This window comes from Thalassophryne amazonica, chromosome 11 (assembly GCF_902500255.1).
Source record: "Thalassophryne amazonica chromosome 11, fThaAma1.1, whole genome shotgun sequence".
In the NCBI taxonomy this organism is placed as follows: Eukaryota; Metazoa; Chordata; class Actinopteri; order Batrachoidiformes; family Batrachoididae; genus Thalassophryne; species Thalassophryne amazonica.
This window is the reverse complement of record NC_047113.1, coordinates 8198507-8225895: the sequence shown is the minus strand read 5'-3', so window position 1 is coordinate 8225895 and position 27389 is coordinate 8198507. Positions and strand designations below refer to the sequence as shown.

Below are 27389 nucleotides of genomic sequence, written 5' to 3'. Positions count from 1 at the left end.
GGAAATCCAGACGTGGCAGCACAGCACCACACTTTTGGAGCGAGGAGGAAACCGAGTACTTCATTAGTATCGTGAAAGACATGAATATAATGTCTTTTATTGCTGGTACTTTTATTGATGGTAGAAAGTACTGAGATAGCGACATTTACAAGAAGGTGGCCGATAAGTTATGCAAAGCAGGATTTGCACCAACGCCAGACCAAATCAAGCACCGGTGGAAGACGTGCGTCGCTGTTTAGATGGGGATGTTCCAAATGATACCAATGATCATGTATACAGGAGTAACTTTGTCTGCTTAAGCATGTAAACAGGTTATTCCTAATGATTCAGAAACCAGAATATTGACCTTTTCCCGAATATTAACAGCATGTAAACGTAGCCAATGTGTCTAAGTTCCGTTCCTTGAGGTGGGTTGCAACAGGAACCCACCATGCAGATCACAAATCAAATTTACATAGTGGATCAGTCGAAGAACAGGTTGACAACTGTCAAAGTACTGCTGCCAGCAGGGTGCAAGCACAAGCTGTGTGAATGCAGGGCGAATACGAACGAGAGGGGGAGAGTGAAGGCCCACTGCCACAAGCATGCCTTTGATTCACGCACTAGCATGACCTGTGTTGTGCTGGAGAGTAAACTCGCCTTTAATGAGTGCAGACAGGATGCCAGAGGGGCATCTCTGTGTGCTATTGCACACAGAGAATTTTGAGATGGTCAAAAAATCTTTCACGCACAGATGTCGTGCTATGTGGCGAGATCTAATCTCCATCACGATGTGCAGCTCATCAAGTGGAGTAAAGAAGAAGTGAAAAGAGCGAGTGGTGACGTCAGCGGATCGCATCAGAGTGCAGCTCTTCTGAAGGATCATAACGAGAAGTTAAATCTGTTACAAACATACTTTAACAGCTGCACACAAGAAGGAAAGAACACACAACTGTTTTATCAAGCCATGACAATGTAAACATAACAAATAATTACCTTTTTAGACGGCTGATAATGCTTTCTGCAGGTAGTTAGGCGCGTACGTGTGTGCACGCGCGAACGGCTCCGGCTGCAGCCTCCTCTGTGATTTAGGAAGTGATTAGAGCCATTTCCAATGGCCAATTTGTATTAAAAAAATGATTAATCTGCCACAAAATAATTATTTTATATACGCAGTGTCAAGCGAAGAGCATGTGGCAGCCAGTGGAATAAAGAACAGCCTCCAGCTGTGAACACAGTGGGTGGGATCATCACTATGACATTCGTGAGCTACAGGCATGCTTGTGTCAGTGCACCTTCAGTCCAGAGGCAGTGGGAAAGGAGAAAGCCTCCCTCCCATCTTTTTGAGGAAGGTGAAGTGTGGAGGTGAGAGTTTGTGGTTTGAATGTCAGCAGTATTGCTGGTAGAGGGATATGATAGACAGGAGAAAACCATCATCTATGTAGAAGAGACCATGTGAAAGGTTAGTAAGGTCAGGAAAACTGTGGGTGAGTTTAAACTGTTCTATCATTGTGCGGCAGGGAGAAGAAACTGTGTCAAAATAATCAGTAAGAGTATATTAATCGTATGTTGGAAATGTCTGACAGGACGAGAGTGAAGCTGGAAATTTAATTAGTGGATGATGAATATCAGTGCATATTGGGTTGTGATTTCTGGAGTGAGCTTGCTGAGGTGGCAGCATATATGCAAGAGTGAGCGTGGTGAATGGAGCAGACGTCAGCTGGCATGTTGGTGAAGGGAACAGAAGTGATGAGAAGGTGATGGGTAGATGTAGTATCAAGAAGACGAATTTGGAAGGCTGTTGTGTATTTTGGAAAGAAGGATGGAAATGGCCATGTTTAATATGTATTTTAACAAAAATAAAAGAAAAAAGAATTGCGCAGGGTAGTGTTTCTGAAACTTTTTCCAGCCCGAGGACCATTTAACCAATAAAAAAATCTCATGAATGACCTAACTCCCCAAATATCTAAAAACAACAGCTCTCCTGACCACTCCAACAGTATATTACTATCTGTTAGATTTTATAGTCATTTTTAAACAGTTTGCGAAACACTTTTAAGAAAATTAGGGCAATAAACAACACAGAGAGGAATGTGCTGACATGTGAAGAGTGTGTGTTGAGAAAATGAAGGGGTACTTGAGGATTTAATGAATGAAAGTATCAGCAAGAGAGATAAGGTTGGATAGTATGCAGAGTGAAATGGGAAGTGTGGCAAACTGGCAAGAATGAAGTGAGGACTGCTGTGAAGAGGTTGAAGAGTGGAACAATAGATGGCCCACATAGTAGTGGAGGCAAGGAGATGTTTATGAGAGAGGAAAGTTTGACACGGACCTTTTAATAAAGAAGTACTGACACCTATTTTTAACAATGTGCAGAGCTGTACATGGAACGGCTGCAGCTGAAGCCTCCTCTGTGATTCAGAAAGCAATTAGAGCCATTTTCAGCACCCACTTTGCAGAAAAAATGATTAATCCGCCATGAAATAATTATTTTACTATACACAGCGTCCAGCACAAAGCACGTGGCAGGTGGCAGAACAAAGAATAGCGTTCAGCTGGGAACACAGCAGGTGGGATCATCACGACAACGGGTGTGCAAGTGCATGAATCAAGTCATGCTATGTATCACTGGGCCTTTAGGCTGATAAGAGAGGCAACGATATATGAGCAACAACATGGTTTCATGCTGAGACAGAGCACTACAGATACAACGTTTGCTTTGAGAGTGTTCGTGGAGAAGTATAGAGAAAGCCAGAAGGAGTTGCACTATGTGTTTCTAGATTTAGAGAAAGCTTATGACAGGATTCCAAGGGAGGAAATGTGGTATTGGGATTGTATTAAGGATGGTTTCCAACTCCTTTCTGATTGACAGTGATGGTGGACAATATCAGGCATGAGTCTCCATGGACTGTAATGTTTCAAGATGGTATTGTGACCTCTAATGAAAGTAGGGGGTAGAATGAAATGAGCCTGGAGTGGTTGAGGTATGCTATACATACCAGTCCCAGTCCCTGTGGCTCTGGTCAACTACATGCAATAGATGCTGACTGGGCAAAAACAAGTTTTAAAGCTGCACAATAATCTGCACTTGACTCCTTGTTCTCAAGGACCATTCAGTTTGAGTTTACACAGTTTGACACAGTAAACTCAAACTGAATGGCAAGAACTGAATTTGAACTGAATGTGGAGGTATAGAGAGTTGAATTTTCAGGATTAAATACAGATAATGCAATTTCATATTCCATTCAGTTTCAGGTTTCGGCTATTGGAATTCAGTCACAAAGTAAGAAATCTGGGATCAGGTCGGATCCCTGGGGGATCCCAAGGCATTCCCAGGCCAGTGTGGAGATATAATCTCTCCACCTAGTATTGGGTCTTCCCCGTGGTCCGCATGGATGTGCCTGGAACACCTCCCTAGGGAAGCACCCAGGGGGCATCCTTACCAGATGCATGAACCACCTCAATGCGAAGGAGCAACAGCTCCACTCTGAGCTCCCCTTGGATGACCGACCTTCTCACCTTATCTCTAAGGAAGCCACCTCAGGACCTCAGTGGACATAAGTCTAATGCCACTGGTCCGGCAGTGACCCTGGTGCATGCAGTGACAGCAGGCCTCACCTGTGTGGAGAATGTAGATGAGGCAATCCGGATTAATTGATTTTTTTTTTCATTGTCTGTGAGGATGTCAATGAAACGTAAGAGACTCAGCTCCTGGACAAAATTCTATAAGTTCACATTTTTCTTCTTTTCTTCTTCTTATTTATTTATTATTATTTACATTGCTTTTTCTGCCTAAAGTAGGGGGGAATTTTCACAGCCTCTTTCACGTAATTTCAGTGTAATAGTATCACTATTACATCATCTCAACAATATCGTCATCTCAGCCACCAGTAGCACTCAACAACCATGAGAGTGGCGGGAGTGGCGGGCAGCATTTGCTGGCAAATGCTGCCCGCCACTCTCACGGCCCGCCAATACTGTTTCTAGCCCTACCCCTTCCCCCTAACCATAACCTCCAAAGACCCCACCCCACATCATCCTGCATTTCGTGATACAGTCATGAAATGAATTTGTGATACGTCATGAACTGGCTTGAGATAGGGTTGTATTTGTAATGTACATTTTCAGATTGACCCATTCAAATATGAATGATTCTGTTTCAATTTGTAGTTGTACATATTTCTGCCAATAGGGCACCGCAGTCTCATTTGAGGGCGGACGCTAAAGGTGTAAAACATGATGTAATTTCTCTACTTCCAGGGGAAAAACCACAGCATTTTCAGTGGGTTTTAGGGGAAATTATACGCAAACAAAGTGAAAATGCAAAGAAAAAGTGATGATGTGATGGGAAATTGGACATGTGTTGCAGTTTGTTTATGACCCGGAGATCAAACATGTTGAGGCGGTTTTGGAGGCGAGAGAACGTAACTACTCTGGTTAGCTGTGTATGCTAACACTTCCCGACACAACGTCTCCCACTCGCTTTGTCTTCCCTTCTCCACTGGAAACTGAAAAAAAAAACACTTTTCGTGACTGTTTTGGTGATTGCAGCCAAAAACAAAACTGTACACCATTTATCCGCGTGAAGTTATGCTGTGTATATATTGCACAACGGGAGCAGAGGTACCCTTAAGTGGTCAAATCCCATGATATCACGCAGGGTTCAAACGAGACGGCGCTGCCCTATAGGGCTCACCCCAGTTTGTGTTTCGATGTGTTTTCAGCCAACAGTGTCTTACTAGACGTTTCTCATGACGACACACAAAAAGGTATGTGCGATATTTTGTACATATTCCTACCTTTTTCCACGCACATACGCAATGCGCTTTTCCCATTTAACATTGAGAAATACACGTGTTATGGTTTGTGTTAGGTAAGGGTTTCAATAACAATAATAATAAGATACATTTCCACTCTTTTCTCGAAAGAAAATGTTCCATGGTCGGTTGGCTCTCACTGCGGTATTGTATCACTTCCTGTTCCGGAGCACAGCGGTGTTTTTCTGTATCTGTTAGCTGTTTAATCTGCGCAGTTAGATTGATCTAGTTATCTAGATTACGATTTGTTTCCCAGTGTAATCTTCACGTGCCTTAACTAAAGCACTCCTTCTGCTGAATCACCTCTAAATTATTTACACATTATTCACTTTGCGTGTTTTTAGGAATCCGCTAGCTTAGCATAGCTACTAGCTCTTAGCCGATTTAGCATGGCGGCTTCTCCTGTCTCTCCCGCACTTTTCTGCTCTGGGTGTGAAATGTTTAGTTATTCCTCGGCCTCCTTTAGCAGTAACAGTACTTGTAATAAGTGTAGCTTATTCGTAGCTTTGGAGGCCAGGCTGGGCGAATTGGAGACTCGGCTCCGCACCGTGGAAAATTCTACAGCTAGCCAGGCCCCTGTAGTCGGTGCGGACCAAGGTAGCTTAGCCGCCGTTAGTTACCCCCTGGCAGATCCCGAGCAGCCGGGAAAGCAGGCTGACTGGGTGACTGTGAGGAGGAAGCGTAGTTCTAAACAGAAGCCCCGTGTACACCGCCAACCCGTTCACATCTCTTACCGTTTTTCCCAACTCGACGACACACCCGCCGAGGATCAAACTCTGGTTATTGGCGACTCTGTTTTGCGAAATGTGAAGTTAGCGACACCAGCAACCATAGTCAATTGTCTTCCGGGGGCCAGAGCAGGCGACACTGAAGGAAATTTGAAACTGCTGGCTAAGGCTAAGCGTAAATTTGGTAAGATTGTAATTCACGTCGGCAGTAATGACACCCGGTTACGCCAATCGGAGGTCACTAAAATTAACATTAAATCGGTGTGTAACTTTGCAAAAACAATGTCGGACTCTGTAGTTTTCTCTGGGCCCCTCCCCAATCAGACCGGGAGTGACATGTTTAGCCGCATGTTCTCCTTGAATTGCTGGCTGTCTGAGTGGTGTCCAAAAAATGAGGTGGGCTTCATAGATAATTGGCAAAGCTTCTGGGGAAAACCTGGTCTTGTTAGGAGAGACGGCATCCATCCCACTTTGGATGGAGCAGCTCTCATTTCTAGAAATCTGGCCAATTTTCTTAAATCCTCCAAACCGTGACTATCCAGGGTTGGGACCAGGAAGCAGAGTTGTAGTCTTACACACCTCTCTGCAGCTTCTCTCCCCCTGCCATCCCCTCATTACCCCATCCCCATAGAGACGGTGCCTGCTCCCAGACTTCCAATAACCAGCAAAAATCTATTTAAGCATAAAAATTCAAAAAGAAAAAATAATATAGCACCTTCAACTGCACCACAGACTAAAACAGTTAAATGTGGTCTATTAAACATTAGGTCTCTCTCTTCTAAGTCCCTGTTGGTAAATGATATAATAATTGATCAACATATTGATTTATTCTGCCTTACAGAAACCTGGTTACAGCAGGATGAATATGTTAGTTTAAATGAGTCAACACCCCCGAGTCACACTAACTGTCAGAATGCTCGTAGCACGGGCCGAGGCGGAGGATTAGCAGCAATCTTCCATTCCAGCTTATTAATTAATCAAAAACCCAGACAGAGCTTTAATTCATTTGAAAGCTTGACTCTTAGTCTTGTCCATCCAAACTGGAAGTCCCAAAAACCAGTTTTATTTGTTATTATCTATCGTCCACCTGGTCGTTACTGTGAGTTTCTCTGTGAATTTTCAGACCTTTTGTCTGACTTAGTGCTCAGATAAGATAATTATAGTGGGCGATTTTAACATCCACACAGATGCTGAGAATGACAGCCTCAACACTGCATTTAATCTATTATTAGACTCTATTGGCTTTGCTCAAAAAGTAAATGAGTCCACCCACCACTTTAATCATATCTTAGATCTTGTTCTGACTTATGGTATGGAAATAGAAGACTTAACAGTATTCCCTGAAAACTCCCTTCTGTCTGATCATTTCTTAATAACATTTACATTTACTCTGATGGACTACCCAGCAGTGGGGAATAAGTTTCATTACACTAGAAGTCTTTCAGAAAGCGCTGTAACTAGGTTTAAGGATATGATTCCTTCTTTATGTTCTCTAAAGCCATATACCAACACAGTGCAGAGTAGCTACCTAAACTCTGTAAGTGAGATAGAGTATCTCGTCAATAGTTTTACATCCTCATTGAAGACAACTTTGGATGCTGTAGCTCCTCTGAAAAAGAGAGCTTTAAATCAGAAGTGCCTGACTCCGTGGTATAACTCACAAACTCGTAGCTTAAAGCAGATAACCCATAAGTTGGAGAGGAAATGGCATCTCACTAATTTAGAAGATCTTCACTTAGCCTGGAAAAAGAGTCTGTTGCTCTATAAAAAAGCCCTCCGTAAAGCTAGGACATCTTTCTACTCATCACTAATTGAAGAAAATAAGAACAACCCCAGGTTTCTTTTCAGCACTGTAGTCAGGCTGACAAAGAGTCAGAGCTCTATTGAGCTGAGTATTCCATTAACTTTAACTAGTAATGACTTCATGACTTTCTTTGCTAACAAAATTTTAACTATTAGAGAAAAAATTACTCATAACCATCCCAAAGACGTATCGTTATCTTTGGCTGCTTTCAGTGATGCCGGTATTTGGTTAGACTCTTTCTCTCCGATTGTTCTGTCTGAGTTATTTTCATTAGTTACTTCATCCAAACCATCAACATGTTTATTAGACCCCATTCCTACCAGGCTGCTCAAGGAAGCCCTACCATTATTTAATGCTTCGATCTTAAATATGATCAATCTATCTTTGTTAGTTGGCTATGTACCATAGGCTTTTAAGGTGGCAGTAATTAAACCATTACTTAAAAAGCCATCACTTGACCCAGCTATATTAGCTAATTATAGGCCAATCTCCAACCTTCCTTTTCTCTCAAAAATTCTTGAAAGGGTAGTTGTAAAACAGCTAACTGATCATCTGCAGAGGAATGGTCTATTTGAAGAGTTTCAGTCAGGTTTTAGAATTCATCATAGTACAGAAACAGCATTAGTGAAGGTTACAAATGATCTTCTTATGGCCTCGGACAGTGGACTCATCTCTGTGCTTGTTCTGTTCGACCTCAGTGCTGCTTTTGATACTGTTAACCATAAAATTTTATTACAGAGATTTGAGCATGCCATAGGCATTAAAGGCACTGTGCTGCGGTGGTTTGAATCATATTTGTCTAATAGATTACAATTTGTTCATGTAAATGGGGAATCTTCTTCACAGACTAAAGTTAATTATGGAGTTCCACAAGGTTCTGTGCTAGGACCAATTTTATTCACTTTATACATGCTTCCCTTAGGTAGTATTATTAGACGGTATTGCTTAAATTTTCATTGTTACGCAGATGATACCCAGCTTTATCTATCCATGAAGCCAGAGGACACACACCAATTAGCTAAACTGCAGGATTGTCTTACAGACATAAAGACATGGATGACCTCTAATTTCCTGCTTTTAAACTCAGATAAAACTGAAGTTATTGTACTTGGCCCCACAAATCTTAGAAACATAGTGTCTAACCAGATCCTTACTGTGGATGGCATTACCCTGACCTCTAGTAATACTGTGAGAAATCTTGGAGTCATTTTTGATCAGGATATGTCATTCAAAGCGCATATTAAACAAATATGTAGGACTGCTTTTTTGCATTTACGCAATATCTCTAAAATCAGAAAGGTCTTGTCTCAGAGTGATGCTGAAAAACTAATTCATGCATTTATTTCCTCTAGGCTGGACTATTGTAATTCATTATTATCAGGTTGTCCTAAAAGTTCCCTAAAAAGCCTTCAGTTAATTCAAAATGCTGCAGCTAGAGTACTGACGGGGACTAGAAGGAGAGAGCATATCTCACCCATATTGGCCTCTCTTCATTGGCTTCCTGTTAATTCTAGAATAGAATTTAAAATTCTTCTTCTTACTTATAAGGTTTTGAATAATCAGGTCCCATCTTATCTTAGGGACCTCGTAGTACCATATCACCCCAATAGAGCGCTTCGCTCTCAGACTGCAGGCTTACTTGTAGTTCCTAGGGTTTGTAAGAGTAGAATGGGAGGCAGAGCCTTCAGCTTTCAGGCTCCTCTCCTGTGGAACCAGCTCCCAATTCAGATCAGGGAGACAGACACCCTCTCTACTTTTAAGATTAGGCTTAAAACTTTCCTTTTTGCTAAAGCTTATAGTTAGGGCTGGATCAGGTGACCCTGAACCATCCCTTAGTTATGCTGCTATAGACGTAGACTGCTGGGGGGTTCCCATGATGCACTGTTTCTTTCTCTTTTTGCTCTGTATGCACCACTCTGCATTTAATCATTAGTGATCGATCTCTGCTTCCCTCCACAGCATGTCTTTTTCCTGGTTCTCTCCCTCAGCCCCAACCAGTCCCAGCAGAAGACTGCCCCTCCCTGAGCCTGGTTCTGCTGGAGGTTTCTTCCTGTTAAAAGGGAGTTTTTCCTTCCCACTGTAGCCAAGTGCTTGCTCACAGGGGGTCGTTTTGACCGTTGGGGTTTTACATAATTATTGTATGGCCTTGCCTTACAATATAAAGCGCCTTGGGGCAACTGTTTGTTGTGATTTGGTGCTATATAAAAAAATTGATTGATTGATTGATTGACCTTGGGGCAACTGTTTGTTGTGATTTGGCGCTATATACATGTGCTCTGATGTCACTGTTTATCTCCATAGAAACTACCCAAACAATCTTTCATACCAACTGTTTAAAGGGACATTACAGTGTTGTGAGGGAAATTACGGCAATAGTGTGGGACAACTACATTTTGTTTAAAAAAAATCACAACAGTTGTATGACACTGAATACCCCAATTATGTTTTGATTATTTTACTGATATTTTATTCAGAGATATTTTAAAACAGAAAAAACGTTTCTTTACTATTCATTTTTATCATTGAAGATCAAAAGTGTGGGTGTGGGACAAGCACAAAACGGCAATATTTGCATATAATGAAGCTGAAAAAAGGTGAAAAAGTCATCATAGACTACTAGAACAAATTTCTTAAAACACTTTCATTGTAAAGATAACTATAAAAGTGTGAAATTTCCCCTTTTTTTCTGTTTTTCATACAATATGATCAAAGGACATAAGTGCCCGTAGTCTAAGAATCACCCTTATGGCTATAATATGATCGCCTGCTGGCTGTTCAAAATGTGGAATACGCATGATTTGTTTTTGTGCATTACTTTTCTTACATTGTACTGTGAATTTTTCATGAGGACAACCTGTTTCAAAGCATTTTCTGCCCGAGGGCTGCTTTCATTTTCCTCTCCTATCATGTGTTCTTTGCAAAGTGTTGTGGTTTCTCCAGTGGGCGTCCAACTCCATCTTGTTTCTGACTCATTCATGCACCTGTGTCGTATTTGTACACGTGTCTTGCGTTTTCTGTCATTAGTCACCATATATGAGTTCTTGGTTTTCACTCTGTGTTTATTCGATCCTTGTGCTGATGTCACATCAGAGTGCTATGTTTTCATTCTCTGTCTTCATTCCGTAGGCTGTTTAATCCTGTTCCTGGTAGTCCTGCCTTGCCTGTCTGTTTGGGGGGTTTTTGTTTTGTTGTTTTTTTGTGGGGGGGGGGGGGGGGGGGGTCATTTTCTCGTACTGCCATGTTTTGAACTGTTCTTACTGCTGCATTGTGTAAACTATGTAAATAAATTCACCTGTTATGCCTGCATGGTGTTCAGTGTTTTGGGTTCACATTTTCTTGAATCCCGACAGAATGTGACAAATGAAATTTTCATCAGTCAGATTTCGATTTACTCAGTTTTTATTGTTAAATTGTTTCCATCCAAAACATATTCAAAGCCTGGGCTCTGATGGACAATAACTATTGGTTGGCAAACATATTTCCTAAATTAGATGAGGTGTATTTTTGTTTAGCCCAGGGAAGCTACCTGGATGGATTTCATATCCAGAACACTATTTCTTCCCTAAGACCATGGAATAGTGATGCACAGGTCAACCTATAAACCACAGGCACCCATGGGTGCAGGTAAGCTTGGTCAGAAAATACTGCAGGTGTTGGCAGGACAAAAAGTGATATAGCAGAGTTCCCACCCAAAAAACAACAAAAAAAAAAAGATTTATTACAGGCTCTCTAAATGACATATAACTTTCATCTTCTCTTCCCTCTCCCTCACAAACCAGAGGGTGTGCTCTGCACTGCTTGATATTGTCTGCATTTATGCTGCATACATGTTGGTAGGAGACAAACCGTCATCCTGGTTGTCATAGCTGATTTCCTGCAGTGGCAAACTGTTGGTAATGATGTGATGCATGGTCATTTTTCAATGAAAGATACAGCATTTTGCACATTATTATATTAAAGTAAAAAACACTGATTCTGATGGCAGCTTAAAAAAAATTAACTTTTGTGAGGTCTAGATTCACTTATCTCTGTAATATCACACAAAATGATCCATGTTTACCTGTAGTAGAGAAGCTTGAATCTTCGACTGGACTGGGTTGCTTGATGCAAGGATGTTTCGCTTCAAATCGCAGAAGCTTCCTCAGCTAAAATTCTTGCTCTGGTAGTATGACTTCTGTCTTGCCTCTTTTAGAGAAGAATAAACAGAAGCCACAAAAGCTGGAGTTTTAAACTTAACCAGACCCCTCCTACCGAGAGGCAGACTGCTATTGGCTAGTGACTAAACAACAGCTCTAATTAGCAGCTATTGTGCTCTAGTTACCACCATCCTAATGCTCCTAATGAGGCAGCTGTCCCTCCTAATGATGGGACGGAAGCCTCTCCTGATGGTTCCCTTGATGACTCTCCTGATGACGTGAATGACTCATTACCATGAACAAAAGACTGAAACTGCTTTGACCTGAGTACCCCATTGTAAACAGGGGACAAAGTGTGTTTCAGACCCCCTCCCTGGTTAAGGCTGGGTTTCAACTGTTTCACACAGAATGCCTCCTTGACCCCTCTCTCAAACCATTTCCTCTCTCTGGCTAAGAGTTTAACTTCCTTGTCCTCAAACGTGTGGTTAGTGTCTTTAAGGTGGAGATGAACTGCAGACTGAGGTCCACTGGTGCCCTCTCTGCAGTGCTGGTATAGTCTTTTGTGTAAAGGTTGCTTAGTCTCACCTATGTAGTGTTCATTACAGTTTTCCTGACATCTGATAGAATACACTACATTGCTCTGTTTGCTACTAGGGATCCTGTCCTTAGGGTGAACTAATTTCTGTCTCAAGGTGTTAACCGGTTTAAAGTAAACTGGGATTTTGTGCTGTCTGAAGATCCTCTGTAGTTTTTCCCCTACTCCTGCTAAATAAGGGAGAGACACTCCTCTTCTTCTTGTCTCTGTTTCCTGTCTATCTGGTCTCTTTGTTCTCTGGGACTTCTGCACTTGGCACAGGGACCATCGTGGATACCCACATACTGTGAGGGCTTTCCGGACAAGTTGTTGTTCTTTAACCCTTCCCTCTGCAGTTGTGGGCACCTGTAGGGCTCTGTGTTGAGGAGTCCTGATCACCCCGAGCTTGTGTTCAAGGGAGTGGTTTGAGCCAAAGAGCAGATATTGGTCAGTGTGAGTGGGTTTTCTGTAAACCGCTGTCTGGAGCTGCCTGTTCTCTCCAATCGTAACATCACAGTCCAAGAAGGCTAAATGGTTGTTTCTGGCATCCTCACGTGTGAACTTGATATTGGAGTCCACCAAGTTGATGTGTTCTGTAAAGTCCTCAACCTCCTGTTGCTTGATTTTAACCCATGTGTCATCGACATATCTGAACCAGTGACTGGGAGGGAATCCTGAGAAAGACGTCAAAGCTGTCTTCTCCACTCGCTCCATGTACAGATTGGCCACAATGGGGGATAGCGGAGACCCCATCGCACAACCATGGATCTGCCTGTAGTAATTCCCCCTAAACAGGAAATACGTGGTGTTGAGACAGATCTCCAAGAGTTGGCAGATGTGGTCTGGTGTGAGTTTGGTCCTTTCAAGTAGAGACACATCCTCCAGCAGTCTCTGCCTCACAGCTGAGACGGCCTCAGCAGTGGGGATGCAGGTGAACAATGTCACATCAAATGACACCATAGTTTCATCTGCCTCCAGCTGCAGGTCCTTGATCTTGTTCACAAAATCTTGTGTGTTCTCCACATGGTGGTCTGAGTTACCCACTAGAGGAGCCAAAATCCACTTGAGGTGCTTAGCCAAATTGTACGTGATGGAATCTGTGCTACATACAATAGGCGTGAGTGGCACGTCCTGTTTGTGGATTTTGGGCAGTCCATAGATCCATTGATGAGTCCCTCTTTCTCCAGGTTTTGGAGGTAGCTAATGATTTTCTTCTTATAGCCACTCATGGGGTCTCTTCAGATGTTCGTATGTATTGGAGTCACTGAGCAAGTTGTTGATCTTGGCCTCATAGTCCGATGTGTTCAGGACCAAGCAACCCAGTCCAGTCGACGATTCAAGCTTCTCTACTATGGAAACCACCTGGACAACTGAGAGCCTACACAGAAACATGTTTACCTGATTAAAAATGGGTGACTTTGCACTAAAAGTAATCCAAATCTTGATGTCTGGCTTTCCTCCTCATTAAAGATAAACAACACCCGGTGTACTGTTTGCCCATTACAGCCAACATGTGAATACAGCATAAGAAGTGCAACCTACACTTAGAGTGCAAATTCTTGTTGTTTGTACCAGTGTCTATACTTTTTGTGTTGTGGGTTATATAGGAAAAAATATTCTACATAAATGTGTGGATTCCATCGCAACATAGACCCAGTTTCTCACAGGGCAGGTCAGATTTGGGTTGTTAATCAGTACATATTTTTATGAGTCAGGTGGTTAAGATTGGGTCTCATGACTGGGTGGGGTGGGGGGCGGGTGTTAAAAATCATTGGCCCACACATCAATGCCCTCAAACATCCCATCCAGTTCTGGACACTGAAATTACATTTTCAGGCTCTGATAATTCCACAGTCAGTGACCTTCTAGATGAAACTAATGCTCATGTTTTTCCATGACCAAAGAGTCTGAACTGAAACTGATCTTTGCTTTTCCCAACTGTGCCATTATGGTCCATTTTTGCCTTCAAGGTCAGTTTCCACTCAACATCACTAATACCATTAATTTAATGTATTGTATTGTATGACTCTTGATTTGACCCTACGTCAGCTGTTAAGCCTATTGCCACATCACTCCCCACAAGAGTTTTTCTGTGTGAATCCACCTCATGTCTCAAGTCAGACTTGATGATCACACTTAAGTCACCTCAGCCAGACTTGTCCTTGCTCCAGTCAGTCATCACATCATTTCACTCTGCTTTAAATATGTTACACTCTGCCTTGTTCTTGACTTCCTGCACCTTCAGAGTAAAGTCCTGCGCACCTAGAATCTACCAACATCTGTAGACACCAAGCATCATAGTTCAATGTTAATCCTGTCCTTGCAGTAGCTGAGGGTCAGTGCACCTCATCGCCTCCTATTCCCAAGATAATTGTGAATCATTGCATTTCTCCTTGCTCCAACTCCTCGTCCTGAGGCAATAGGGATTATCCTTGCCTTCAAGGTGGTGGTGATGACCCAGTCAGTCTTAGGTTGGTTGTGGGATGTCATCACTTGTCCATTTAAAAGATGGAGTTCCTTCAGACTTGTTTAGAATATTACTTGGTTAAGTATCTAGAGGTGATGGAATTTTGTAGAAGTTTGGTCAAAGGTCAAGTTTTTTGTATAGGTCAATGACAAAGAAGTCAAGATGGATCAAACTTGGTGGGGCAAAAAAAGTATTTAGTCAGTCCGTGATTGTGCAAGTTCTCCTACTTAGAAAGATGAGAGAGGTCTGTAATTTTCATCATAGGTACACTTTAACTATGAGAGACAAAATGAGAAAAAAAATCCAGGAAATCACATTGTAGGATTTTTAAAGAATTTATTTGTAAATTATGGTGGAAAATAAGTATTTGGTCAATAACAAAAGTTCAACTCAGTACTTTGTAACACAATCTTTGTTGGCAGTGACAAAGGTCAAATGTTTCCTGTAAGTCTTCACCAAGTTTGCACACACTGTGGCTGGTATTTTGGCCCATTCCTCCATGCAGATCTCCTCTAGAGCAGTGATGTTTTGGGGCTGTCGCTGGGCAACATAGACTTTCAACTCCCTCAACAAATTTTCGATGGGGTTGAGGTCTGGAGACTGGCTAGGCCACTCCAGGACCTTGAAATGCTTTTTACGGAGCCACTCCTTCATTGCCCGAGTGATGTGTTTGGGATCACTGTCATGCTGGAAGACCCAGCCACGTTGCATCTTCAGTGCTCTCACTGATGGAAGGAGGTTTTGGCTTAAAATCTCATGATACATGGCCACGTTCATTCTTCCCTTAACACGGATCAGTCGTCCTGATCCTTTGCAGAAAAACAGCCCCAAAGCATGATGTTTCCACTCCCATGCTTCACAGTGGGTATGGTGTTCTTGGAATGCAACTCAGCATTCTTCTTCCTCCAAACACGACAAATTGAGATTTTACCAAAATGTTCTATTTTGGTTTCATCTGACCACATGACATTCTCCCAATCCTCTTCTGGATCATCCATATGCTCTCTGGCAAACTTCAGATGGGCCTGGACATGTACTGGCTTAAGCAAGGGGACATGCCTGGCACTGCAGGATTTGAGTCCCTCTCTGCATCGTGTGTAGCCTTTGTTACTTTGGTCCCAGCTCTCTGTAGGTCATTCATCAAGTCCCTCCTTGTAGTTCTGGGATTTCTGTTCACTGTTCTCATGATTATTTTGACCCCACGGGATGACATCTTGCGTAGAGCCCCAGATCGAGGGTGATTATCAATTGTCTTGTATGTCTTCCATTTTCTTACAATTGCTCTCACAGTTGATTTATTCACACCAACCTGCTTGACTATTGTAGATTCACTGTTCCCAGCCTGGTGCAGGTCCACAATTGTGTTCCTGGTGTCCTTCGGCAGCTCTTTGGTCTTGGCCATGGCTGAGTTTGGAGTCTGACTGTTTGAGGCTGTGGATAGGTGTCTTTTATACAGATAACAAGTTCCAACAGGTGCCATTAATACAGGTAACAGGTGGAGGACAGAAGAGCTTCTTAAAGAAGTTACAGGTCTGTGAGAGCCAGAAATCTTGCTTGTTTGTGCGTGGCCAAATACTTATTTTCCACCATAATTTACAAATAGATTCTTTAAAATCCTACAATGTGATTTACTGGATTCTTTGTGTATCTCAACAACCAAAGAGATTAGATGGATCATCAGATTTTAGAGTTATTTGATCAAAGGTCAAGGTCAAGAAAAACATGGTCCAAATAACACCTCTTTTTTGGTGTATCATAACAGCCAAGAAGAATAAATGGATGACCTAAAGAATATATTGATCAGCAAAATATTTGTGATTGATTGGTATAAATGACTTCAAGATGAAGTTAAATGTAAAAAAAACAAAAAAAAAAACCTCTATTACATACATATATAAAAAAAAAAACGTCATTTGGACCACTTCCATTATTAACTGGCTGTGGTAGTGTCCTGGCTAATCACACTGCTTCATGTGTTCCTGCTGTACAGAAACTATTCCACAAGGTAGGGTATGAGTAGAATGGGTGGGATGATGTTCTGCAAAATTATCCGAATCGTTTATGGCTTTCTTATTGCCTGATGGCCATCAAATATGGCCGTTGGGTATTGCGAAGGCTTTGTGTCCATCCGTCTGTCTGTGCTCAGCATAAGTCCAGTCCTATTACTGCCAGAGTCTTCAACTTCACAGGGAACCTTCTTGGGACACAGACCTTGGACAAGTTTAAAGATGGCTAACCCTGACCTATTTTAAGAGATTTTTTTAAGCGGTTAAAAAGTCAGATTCTGTTTCATATTTTTATGTTATGAATCATGCAAATCTTTTTTCTTTTTTTTTTTTGAGGGACAAGGGTGACAGCCAATCACAGTAGAGCTGCACCGTGACATCACTCGTTGGTGTCTCTCTAGTGCTCGAAAACTGCTTCATTCATGTGTAAATATAATATGTTTCTCATATACTCAACAAAAATATAAACGCAACACTTTTGGTTTTGCTCCAATTTTGTATGAGATGAACTCAAAGATCTAAAACTTTTTCCACATACACAATATCACCATTTCCCTCAAATATTGTTCACAAACCAGTCTAAATCTGTGATAGTGAGCACTTCTCCTTTGCTGAAATAATCCATCCCACCTCACAGGTGTGCCATATCAAGATGCTGATTAGACACCATGATTAGTGCACAGGTGTGCCTTAGACTGCCCACAATAAAAGGCCACTCTGAAAGGTGCAGTTTTGTTTATTGGGGGGGGGGATACCAGTCAGTATCTGGTGTGACCACCATTTGCCTCATGCAGTGCAACACATCTCCTTCGCATCATCCGTGAAGAGAACACCTCTCCAACGTGCCAAACGCCAGCGAATGTGAGCATTTGCCCACTCAAGTCGGTTACGACGACGAACTGGAGTCAGGTCGAGACCCCGATGAGGACGACGAGCTGGCCCACTACCAGAGGGCGCCCTGCCTGAAGTGCGGGCTTCAGGCACGAGAGGGCGCTGCCGCCACGGACACAGCGGGGAGTGACAGCTGTCACTCATTATTTCCTGACAGCTGTCACTCATTCTTCATCATCTCACTCCATAAAACCCAGACGTCATCTCCACCTCATCGCCGAGATATCGTACTTCTATGGAGGTAATTTTCTCTGCCAGCATTAAAGTGATTCTAAGAGCTATTGTGTTGCAGCTGTCAACCAGAGGACCGGCGTGGGTCGCGACTGTTTCGTCCTAACGTCCCGTCAGATAAGTGGTTAAACAGACGCTGCACGAGTGTGTGTTAAAGGTGGAGGTGGCATTCCCACCGTTGTTGTTACGGGGTGTACACACACCCACACTTGACTGTCTTTGCTCTTTGCCAGCAGTACCAGATCCGACAGTCGGGGACGGTGATCACCTGGGAATTCGGGACTTGGCGGCTCCAGTATTCACCAGGTTCGGTGGCGGCGGAAATCGTGTGGTTCCGGCTCTTCTTAGGACAGACGTCTTCTATCCTCGAGCCTGCCCACACGTCACCTTTGTGGATTGACTGTTATCAGATTCTGAGATTGTCTGTATATTCGTTGTGCACCTTCACAACATTAAATTGTTACGTTTTTGGCTCATCTATTGACCGTTCATTTGTGCCCCCTGTTGTGGGTCCGTGTCACTACACTTTCACAACAAAAATGCTGTTTTTGGAACCTTGATAACACCTCTGGAGTAATTTAAAAGACATTACACAGACACTAGTGTGCATGCTAACTTCCGCTAACTTCCGCTCTTATCAAAAGCTCATGTATGCACACACACATGCCCTCCTGCAGACGCCGTTAACCCTCTGGGGCCGACGCCGTCGTATACGATGGCTGGGACCAAGCTTTACTAAATTATAAATAACTTTTTAATGATATGAGATAGAAACTTACTTTTTTTTTTCTTTGCTGAAATGTTAACTCCGCGGACTTTCGATCCACTGTCGCCTATCTTTGTACTCCTCATAGAAGCTGTGTGATGATGTGCGCAATGTGAGTGTCTAATTGGAATTGGTTCACTGTCACATGGTTTTCCAAAATCCAATCATAGGGCAGATTTACCTCATGTGATAAACCAAAGATCGTTTTCAGGAGTGATATCTTACTAGTTGGCCCATTTGAATAGCCCCCTAACTCCTCCAATGCACCCTGCACCATTACACACAGCGAAAGTGAAAGCAGATGGAGAGCCTCGCATTACAATCTCACGTGCTCAAACAAAGAGTGTGTAACTATCAGGATTGCTCCACTAGTTTGCATTTGAATGTTACTGGATTACTCTGTGGCTCTCTCCCTCTGGTGTAAAGCACTGTTTACCACATCAATGAGGTAAGGGAGAGGGGCCGCTCCTCAGACTGGAGCATAAATGCATAGACCACTTTGTATATATTGTTGAAAATGTGCTTGTGTTTATTGTTTGAACTTTTTTGTTGTACAGTCTTTCACACAAGACCTCAAATTACCTTTATAAAGTGTCAAAACAGTTGTTTATTATAGTTTGCTGTGTGTTTTGAATAGATGCGTGTGGTGTGTGTGGTGTTAAATGTGTTTGCTTTACTTTTTCCCTTGTTATTTTTGATTGTAAACCTTTATTACACTTATAAAACACAACAAAAACATATATATTATGAAAGAACAGGCTGTCCTGAAAAAAGAGACATAAAACTTGATTGTGGGATGCAGGGAGAGCTGTTAACAGCCTTAATAAAACATTTATGCCAGGCGAGTGAACTGTTGAAAAAAAGCTCTCGGACCCCAGAGGGTTAAAACATAAATAAAACATTGTTTATGATTGAGTGATTGAGTTTATTCTGCAACATCAGTATCAATGATACACTGATAACACACACAATTAAGCATAAATGCTTATTTCCATTATGGTCCTTGTGAAATTATCTTGTGGCAAAATAGAGGGGCTTGAATGAACATGTACAAATTAAACATAATACAGTAGGAGCTGAATAATTCATGTAAAGTCAGCTCTGTAGTGGTTGTTGTACAATCCCTAAAGTTGGGATGTTATGCAAAAAAGTACACAGTTATTCTTACACTACATTTTGCTTCTATTTCATGGCAGACAGTATGCTCCAAAGACATGTCATGTTTTGTGTGGTCAAATTAATCTCCTTTATTAATGTGCATCCATCCTGCATTTCAAGCCTACAACACATTTTTAAAAAGCTGGGAGACTAAAGCATTTACCACCTCGTAATGTTGCCATTCTTTCTCATGACACTTAGAAAATGTTTTATGAAGCATTTCTGGTGTTATTTTGTCCCATTCTTACTGCAAATATGTCTTACGGTGTGGAGCAGGATGGGGTTATTGTTGCATTATTTCAAAACTCTCCACACTTTCTCAACTGGGAACAGGTCAGGACTGCAGGCAGAGCGGTCCAGTAACCATATCCATACCATATCCCATAAACCATATCCCCTTCTTCCACATTCATGTCTTTGAAATGTGTGCAGAATGTTGTTCTTTTGGAGATATAGCTGACATTCTGGAATATTGACTTGTCTGACCATAGTACACGTTTCCACTGTGTGATGGTTCAAACCAGATGCCTCCAAGCCTAGAAAAGTCAACACCACTTCTGCACAACATTAATATAAGATTTCCTTTTTGCACAATAAAGTTTTAAGTGGCATTTGTGAATGTAACTCTATATCCTAGTACTTGAAAAGGTTTCCCAAGTAATTCCTTTCCCAGGTGGTTATATCAGGTATTAATGAGATGCAGTGCTGTCTGAGAGATCAATGGTCATGGGTGTTCAGGTTAGACTTGCACCTGTGCCATTTATGGACTGAAATTCCTCCCGATTTCTTGAATTGTTTAATGATATTATGCACTGTAGACGGAGCACTATGTGATTCCCTGTTTTTGAGGAACATTGTTTTTAAACATTTCGATAACTGTCATATGCATTTAGAGACAAACTGGAGATCCTCTGCATATCTTTGCTTCTGAAAGACTCAGCCTTTTCTGGATACTGTTTTTGTACCACGTCATGATTACAGACACATATCAACGACACCTGTCTGGAATAACAGTTTTTTGTTTTGTTTTTTTCAGTACATTATAACTTGTCATAAATTTCTCTGGGAGAAACCTTTTGGGAATGTGTTGCAGGCCTGAAATGCAGGAATGGATGTACATTATCAAATAAAATTAAGTTGACCACATAAACAATAATATATCTTGGGTTCCTAATGTTTGCAATGACATGGAAGTCAAAGTAAATGTAAGACACATAATGTTAGCCTGCTCTATCCAATGTACAACCATTTAGCTGTTGACTGAGGTAACGCTAAAGAATTTGGTGGTAGTCCTCCTTTCCTTCTTCATTATTCCATCCACTTTGTGCAATGTACCAGTACCACTGACAGTAAAACAGCCCTAGAGCATGATGCTACCACTTACCATGCATGACACTTAGTACAGTGTTCTTAGGTTTGAAAGCTTCACCTTTACTCCTCCAAACATACGTCTTGTCATTGTATAGCTCAATGTTTGTCTTGTCTGACCAAAAAGCTTCCCTCCAGAAGATATTTGGCTTTTTCATGTGGGCAGCTGCAAATTTCAGTCTAAAGGTGTAGATTTTGGAGCAGGGGCTTCTTTCTTGGTCAGTGCAGCCTTTCAGTCCATGGTGATGTAAAATTCACTTCACTTTATTCTTCTTTATTTATTCTTTATCAACCCCTCTCAGAGTATGAGTATATAAAATAAATTATAAGGTTTTAAAAAACGGAACTACAAAATTAAAACTATTATTTACAAAATATTAAATCAGAAAAGGCACAAAACAAGCACCAAAAAAACCAAAAAAAAAAACAAAATCACAAAAAGAAGACAATCGGCATCACTGTGAACAGTAATGCTGATGTTTGAGCAGTTGCCAGTTCATGGCAGGCCTGAGCCTTGGTGATTCCTCAGTTGTTCCTAAACATCCTAACCAATTTTCTCTCATCTGAAGGTGACAGTTTTGGACTTCTTCCAGTCCTTGACAAAGTGGTGACACATCCAACTAACATGTACTTATGTACAATTGTTTTAAGTGATGATCTTGGAATCTGCAGTTGCTTAGAAATGGCTCCAAGAGACCTTCCCAACTTGTGTAAAACTACAATTCTTAGCTCTTTGTTGAGTTCCTTGGACTTTGGTCAGTCCAGTCAGTGCTGTCAAACACATCATTTTTATGCTCGTATAGAGAAACTACCAGATGTAATCAATCATGATCACTCACGAGAAGTGAATAGGCCTTGGCCTTGTCAAGTAAAAAGGCATTGTCAAATCTTCTGCACCACCTATTAAAACATTTACGTGGATCATTTACTGTATGTATATCTAATATATAAGACATGGATGACCTCTAATTTCCTGCTTTTAAACTCAGATAAAACTGAAGTTATTGTACTTGGCCCCACAAATCTTAGAAACATGGTGTCTAATCAGATCCTTACTCTGGATGGCATTACCCTGACCTCTAGTAATACTGTGAGAAATCTTGGAGTCATTTTTGATCAGGATATGTCATTCAAAGCGCATATTAAACAAATATGTAGGACTGCTTTTTTGCATTTGCGCAATATCTCTAAAATTAGAAAGGTCTTGTCTCAGAGTGATGCTAAAAAACTAATTCATGCATTTATTTCCTCTAGGCTGGACTATTGTAATTCATTATTATCAGGTTGTCCTAAAAGTTCCTTGAAAAGCCTTCAGTTAATTCAAAATGCTGCAGCTAGAGTACTAACGGGGACTAGAAGGAGAGAGCATATCTCACCCATATTGGCCTCTCGTCATTGGCTTCCTGTTAATTCTAGAATAGAATTTAAAATTCTTCTTCTTACTTATAATGTTTTGAATAATCAGGTCCCATCTTATCTTAGGGACCTCATAGTACCATATCACCCCAATAGAGCGCTTCGCTCTCAGACTGCACGCTTACTTGTAGTTCCTAGGGTTTGTAAGAGTAGAATGGGAGGCAGAGCCTTCAGCTTTCAGGCTCCTCTCCTGTGGAACCAGCTCCCAATTCAGATCAGGGAGACAGACACCCTCTCTACTTTTAAGATTAGGCTTAAAACTTTCCTTTTTGCTAAAGCTTATAGTTAGGGCTGGATCAGGTGACCCTGAACCATCCCTTAGTTATGCTGCTATAGACTTAGACTGCTGGGGGGTTCCCATGATGCACTGTTTCTTTCTCTTTTTGCTCTGTATGCACCACTCTGCATTTAATCATTAGTGATTGATCTCTGCTCCCCTCCACAGCATGTCTTTTTCCTGGTTCTCTCCCTCAGCCCCAACCAGTCCCAGCAGAAGACTGCCCCTCCCTGAGCCTGGTTCTGCTGGAGGTTTCTTCCTGTTAAAAGGGAGTTTTTCCTTCCCACTGTCGCCAAGTGCTTGCTCACAGGGGGTCGTTTTGACCGTTGGGGTTTTTCCGTAATTATTGTATGGCCTTGCCTTACAATATAAAGCGCCTTGGGGCAACTGTTTGTTGTGATTTGGCGCTATATAAATAAAATTGATTTGATTTGATATCTTTGCACCCTGTGTGGATTAGAGAAGACCCCAAATAAAAGCATATAAAAAGTCTGACCACAACTGTGCAAACACAAGCACTGACCTGAAGAATACACATAATACATTACAAAATAGCAAATACCAGTAACTAAAGCTATATCCCATCAATTGTAAGAGATCCTTGTCCTATTGCATGAACTGAGGTACCACAGGATGCAATTATTTTATGTTTATAAAAGCAGAAGTTAAAATTTAAGTACAGTGTTTTGGGCCTCTCCCCCAAGAAAACATTTCATTAAAAATTATATCTTCATATATTGGATTTTAAGTCCTTAAATAGTGTGAAAAGAAAAAAATAATTATATTTACCTCTGTTCTGTGATTACAATGGCCAACCATCACTCCTCCTACTGTATATCTTGAAATGGTAACCATACTCTTATAGCAAAGTTGTAAGTGCATGAGCAGGGTCAGGATCATCCCTCTGGTGTCTTTTATTTCACTGAAGAACTCTTCATCTGTACTCTAAATGGTGTCACTGAAATTATCTGGTGGATCTTGAGGTAGTAATGTAAATATACTATCTGGAAACAGTTTTGGGGGCCATTACCATGCAGCTTGGTGCCTTAGGAGGAATGCTTCAGTTGAAGTATCAGACAAATAAGTTCTAATCATTCTCTTTACCCCCTGTTTTTGGCACCACAGTTGTTTGCTGTCTATTATCCTTTCACAAACTTGCCATGATCACAATGGCTGCCGCAAAGTATGAAGCTGCACCTGATTTCTGCAGAAGAGTCACCAAGCACAGAAGATGCACAAATACCATACAGGCCATGCAAAAACACCGCAAAGAGCACCCCATGACTGCCTGAAAAGTGCACAATGTCCAAAGGGAAAACACCACGGCAACAGCAGATCGTCCACTGACACATGATTGGAGTGATGTGTGTTTGGGAGTGAACTCAAGAAAAAAAGAATGTCATTTTAATATCACCGCCAACGGGCGCACAATGATCGGTGGTGTACACCGTTATCTTTATGAATAACGTTCATTTTATGAAGCGTTGTTATAAAGCTCAAAATGAGTTCCTTGTCAGCTCATGTCTGCACAGTTCATCAGAAAGTGCTGTGTGTATAAAAAACTTTGAGTGGAGATCAGGCAGAGAGCTTTGTTTTATACTTTTCCTGTGGCTGATGGTTCATTCTGGACTTCTGAAATCTCCGGTATTCGTATTCGTTACTGTACTTAAGTACACTTTTTAGGTATCTATACTTTACTCCATTACTTATTTTTCTGCCTACTTCTGACTTCTACTCATTACATTTTCACACAAGTATCTGTACTTTCTATTCCTTACATTTTTAAAACAAACAGCCTCGTTACTCTTGGCTTCAGTTTAATGTATATATATATATATATATATATATATATATATATATATATATATATATATATATATATATATATATATATATATATATATATATATATTTCACATCATCATAAATAAGCGTTTCCTGTGAACACCTAGTTACTCTTACACCTCCACTTCATCCCTATCTGACAAACTAGAAAACTGCTGCATCCTAGTAAGAGCAGAATACTACTGGAATGAATTTGAATAAGAAAAGTTGTATTTTTTTTCCTCACTAAATGGATGTTGCACTCACTGCAGTTTATTGTCTGGAATAGTCCCAGATTGTATTTCAGAGCTTCTAGAATTGAAACATTTTCGTGCAGGTGGTGTTGGGGGGTAATTTTGGGTTTTGGGTCTTGGGCCACAAGTTGAACGAATCAGTTTTTAAATTAAGCTTTCAATTCATATAGTGGCATCTACCTTTTTTTTTTTTTTTTTTTTTTTTAAAGGTTACTTTATACTTTTATACTTTAAGTAGGTTTTGGAGCACATACTTTTTCACTTTTACTTGAGTAAAGAGGTCAAGTTGATACTTCAACTTTTACCAGAGTGTTTTTAAACTGCAGTATCTATACTTCTACTTAAGTAACAAATGTGTGTACTTTTGACACCACTGAATGATGTTTGCTCAGTAGTAAAAAATGTTTCATCTGCTGTGACTGGATAGCATGTATCCTTAGCGCTTGGCATCACAGTTTATTGCAACTTGCACTTTTCCCAGAAGCTACTGTCATCTGAGCACTGATATTGATATTGCATGTGTTTATAGACAAAAACAAATAAGAGACAGAATTCAATTTATTATTCAACTAAACTGCAAATATATTAATTTTTTTTAACATTTATGAAACACTTCTCTAAACAAGGCCATAGGGTCACTGACCCTAAAGAGATTCCCTCCTTGGCACAGTGATCTATTTCTTTTTGTCTCTTTCTCTAAAATTGTATATAATAATCATTAGATTATTAATATATAAACAAAAATAAATTTAAGAAATATTACAATTTGAAAACAAATGCACCCGAACGTGATGACAGCTGCAACTGCTTAATGCTAACTTTTAACATTGAAAATGCCATAGACATGCTAACGTGTTAGCATCGGGATCCGGATCATGATCCGGATCACCACTAAAATTTAATCACTTGTTCCTATTGTCATTTCCAACCACTCCACAAAATTTCTATAAACAAAAATAAATTTAAGAAATATTACAATTTGAAAACAAATGCACCCGAACGTGATGACAGCTGCAACTGCTTAATGCTAACTTTTAACATTGAAAATGCCATAGACATGCTAATGCGTTAGCATCAGGATCCAGATCGTGATCCGGATCACCACTAAAATTTAATCACTTGTTCCTCTTGTCATTTCCAACCACTCCACAAAATTTCATCAAATCCGTTCAAAACCTTTTGAGTTGACAAACAGACAGACAAACAAACAAACAAACAAACAAACACGACCGAAAACATAACCTCCTTGGCGGAGGTAATTACAGAACAATTCACGGACGAATATACAAGAAATGCTGTTGGCACACAGGACAGGAGGGTCACCAACACAAATACAATATCAACAATATTCTTTTCATTGGGAACTATTTCAAAAGCTGCATGTCTAAAGCACAGCACAAAATTTCACAACAATACCTTCCACATTTTTGGTTCTTACCACAAGGTTAAGCATGACATATTCCTGCCTTTTGTGAGAGTTATACTCTCTCATATTGCAAGGAGTTAGATTAAAATATTAAGGCATTAACTAGTGCGTTGCCTGAGCTCTAGATTGTTTATAAAATAGGTATCTGACATTTTTTAAGGGTGGTAATCAATTATGCAAAGGTTCTTTAAGACATCAAATACACTACACTTCCCACTCATGATAACGGCAACATGACACTTAACTAAACTGACTAAACCAACTGAACTACAAAAACACAATAAATCAACAACACTGTTAAACTAACATGAACCACAGTAACACTTAAAACCCCAAACTCCCATGGTGCATTGCAGCACCACGTCCATTGTTCACTGTTGTTAGCTAATATTGCTAATTTCTCCAAAAATATTAGTCCTATCAACTTTCCATTTTCACCACATTCATCCTTGACCCAAAATACATAAGCATGACAAATGGAAAATGTCAGCTCTACCCAGTTTCTATGTGTTAGAAGCCATACACACACGTGCATACACACAAACACACATACAGAGGCCATTTGGCTACTATAATATAGATGGCACTTCATTAGGCAGATTTACAATAATCTTTTTGGCATCTACTGTAATCCTTTGCTTTTATTTTCAGCTTTATTTCAAATCAAATTAGAATCTGGCTCCAGCAACTCATCATTCTATCTGTGAAAACAAATTTTACTCCATTGTGCATAGTAAGTGGTCTTAAAGAGCTGGATCTCCCATCAGAACAACAGTTTCATTTTGTAATTTTACTTCTTTGATCAAAGCTTATGAGCTAAAGAACTTTGGCTGTGAGCACAATAAACAGAGATCAGCAGGTCTTCTGACCCTATAAGCTTCTTGGGGAGGAAATGAATTTTTAGCAGATGTTTAATGATCAAGGCCAGAGGACGTTACACACAATGCTGAAGAAAGAGAGACTGAAATTGTCAGCTCAATGCAGGGTAACTCTAGAAATTGTACTTTGATTTCTTCACGTCCCAAGAATAGGATTTTCATCAACAGGAGTATGTGGTCTGGGGCGCGACTTGGCTGACTGGGCACCACTTTGCTTCTCTGACATACTGCAGGTAGGAAAACGAACTGAAGAAACGTGGTTCAGCAGGGTTTGTATCAATCATGAGCGTGCACATGTGAGAAAACAGTGATTCGTAGCGGGGGACAGCGATACGTGATGCCGCATGAAAGCGCGTGACAATCGTGTCAGTTCATAACAGCTTTTGTGT

At 40.9% G+C, this 27389-nt stretch overlaps 2 long non-coding RNA genes across 2 annotated transcripts; one reads left to right on the top strand and one right to left on the bottom strand.

Moving 5' to 3' along the window:
- LOC117520430 lies at positions 1-27389 on the top strand. The gene is made up of 3 exons (XR_004563646.1): positions 1-12; positions 7925-7935; positions 27172-27389. It is a non-coding gene; the product is annotated as an uncharacterized LOC117520430 (long non-coding RNA).
- LOC117520431 lies at positions 19688-26453 on the bottom strand. The gene is made up of 3 exons (XR_004563647.1): positions 26317-26453; positions 22567-22573; positions 19688-19699 (listed from the first exon to the last, which is right to left on the bottom strand). It is a non-coding gene; the product is annotated as an uncharacterized LOC117520431 (long non-coding RNA).